The 2,665-nt window shown below is 31.5% G+C and overlaps 1 long non-coding RNA gene across 1 annotated transcript; it reads left to right on the top strand.

Moving 5' to 3' along the window:
- Positions 1-567: 567 nt before the first annotated feature.
- On the top strand, positions 568-1,724 carry LOC106477230. Its single transcript, XR_001291973.2, has 3 exons — positions 568-617; positions 759-798; positions 1,573-1,724. It is a non-coding gene; the product is annotated as an uncharacterized LOC106477230 (long non-coding RNA).
- Positions 1,725-2,665: the final 941 nt, after the last annotated feature.

Here is a 2,665-nt window from a genome sequence, read left to right as displayed (position 1 = left end):
AAAACACCATTTTTTATTATTAATTACTTGTTCTTTAAGTTTCTAATTCTGTTCCTGTATAAAACACCATTTTTTATTATTAATTACTTGTTCCTTAAGTTTCTAATTCTGTTCCAGTATAAAACACCATTTTTTATTATTAATTACTTGTTCCTTAAGTTTCTAATTCTGTTCCTGTATAAAATACCGTTTTTTATTATTAATTACTTGTTCCTTAAGTTTCTAATTCTGTTCCTGTATAAAATACCGTTTATATTATTAATTACTTGCTCTTTAAGTTTCTAATTCTGTTCCTGTATAAAACATCGTTTATATTATTAATTACTTGTTCCTTAAGTTTCTAATTCTGTTCCTGTACAAAACATCGTTTATATTATTAATTACTTGCTCCTTAAGTTTCTAATTCTGTGTCTGCATAAAACACCGTTTATATTACTAATTATTTGTTCCTTAAGTTTCTTATTCTGTTCCTGTATAAAACACCATTAATAGTATTACTTACCTGTTATTTAATTAATGTAATACTGTTATGGCACTAAACTGTACTTGTTAACAAGAGTGTTGTTGTTTTCCAGGTCCAACTTTACCAAAATTGTATGGATCTTCGCATCTCTATGGTATGTAAGAAAAGTTTAGATAAATGATTTTGATTGTTTCAAATCGCATGCGAAATCTTTTGTAAAATCTCCTTCTGAGTTGTTAATAAACAAATATTTATTTCTAGATATTTATTTAATCCAAGTTTAATTACCTTATAGGCCTGTGGCATCAAAATTGAACCTCCTCCTAAAGCATAAGGTAAGTAATATTTTACACAAATATATATTTAACTTTAAAGTATATAGAAGCCTTTAGTAAAACTCTTTCTTTTATAAGCTTTTACTAACATAATCTGAATAAAAAGACGTTTTAGTTACCCGAGAGAAGCTAACGTTTCTTCATAATTTATTTTGATAATTGTTTCAACTATAAAATTTTATTAATATATATTATTAGTATAATCATAATTACACATTACCTTTAGCTAATGTATCATTACAGATATACTTACAGGTAAATATTTTACAAGAGGAGCATTTTTCATTGAGCTATAGTCAAACTAACCACAGTTTTCAAGCTCTTTAGTTATTGGAAAGATCTCTGCACTACTTTTTACTTCGTATTAACATTTTATTACAAATTCAGAAGACGCTTCGATGTCACTAATAAAGAAGTTAGTAAGTTCATAGATGTCTTCTATGATACGACAGTTTAAACAATCTCACTCGTTTGTTTTCCAATACACCTAAAAAAAATGCAATTTGTTGCTCAGAGATTAAATCATTTAATCTATGATCTATACATTATAAAAAAAGTAATAATTTCTTTTTGATATATCACATTTTCAATACGATGTAGGTAAAAACCTTTAGACTTCTGAACACAAATTACGATGCTCTAATCAGATGGTGCATTTTTAAACTGTTTAAAGTTACAAAGGAAAACATACCTAGCTTTATAGGGTCTGACACCAAAAACTAAAGGTAGGTTAACTTTGTTTTTTTACAGCTTTCTTTACTTGTGTATTTATAGGGGTGGGAAACTATGGAATAACGACCTTGTCCAGCTTACGAAGCTCCTGAATGATGGAAAGAAATCAGGAGACAACCATGCATCGTTTGTAGTTTTAGTAGTTCTCAGTTTCTGTTCTTCCTTTTGTCTAATAAAGTTGTTCCATTATGGTATTTATACGTTGTCATTTTCTGTTGTTTCACGCGAAAAAGCAGTGATTTATATTAAGATGAATTATTAGTTGAAATAAATGGGATTTATTGACAGCATGGCTCAAATCTGATATCAAAAACGTGTATATAGGTTTAACCAGTTCATCAACATCACACCCAACCAATTTCCTTGAAGCTGTAGATCATCATTATTCGATACAAAATGCTTAATACATCAAGTTCATGCCTGTCGTTCATATATATATAATGAACAATCACGGTGCCATTTGATACGTTAAATATGAAATATCACTTACTTTAGCCAGAAATAACAAAAGCTATATTTAAAGATTAAAATATATTTAAAATTTCGCGGAACGGACCTTTCAGGTCTGGCATCGAAGAATCCAACGTTCAAAGAAAATTTTGCTGGTGGGGGAGGAGGGTGGGAACGAGAATACCTAGAGAAACCTTACTTTCACGGCCAAGGCACCGAAAAAGATTGGACGGACTGTATCCGGAAGAATCTGGAAGAAGAAAACACGAGTATTAGTAAAATGGGTACAATAAAACATTTTAAAATAGGCCAGAATGATGGAAGGTCGATGAAAGTCTTGTTCACAAAATACATCGGAACTTGAGACTTCACCGGCGGTGGAAGAAGTGGAACCAATCAAAGTCTTGGCGGACGAGAGGCGACTAGGACTGCTTGGATGCCCGAAGAAATCCGCGGAAGTCATCGGTGGATTGCTCTTCTGTCTGAATACTTCTGTCATTCTTGGTAATTCGAGTTTAGGACTCTTGGCTGGATGTTTGACAGCTACCACTGGATGTTGAGGGGTTGGATTTGGTGGACATTGATACTGGAGTCTGTGTTGATTGAGTCTTCAGCGAATTCTTCTTGGCTAAGCAAAACACAATCTTTCTAAAATGTTATATGTAGCACCTTAAACACAATCTTC

Source organism: Limulus polyphemus, unplaced genomic scaffold (genome assembly GCF_000517525.1).
Source record: "Limulus polyphemus unplaced genomic scaffold, Limulus_polyphemus-2.1.2 Scaffold13490, whole genome shotgun sequence".
Taxonomy (NCBI): Eukaryota; Metazoa; Arthropoda; class Merostomata; order Xiphosura; family Limulidae; genus Limulus; species Limulus polyphemus.
Note: the sequence above shows the minus strand (reverse complement) of the source record. Positions and strands in the feature narration are given on the sequence as shown.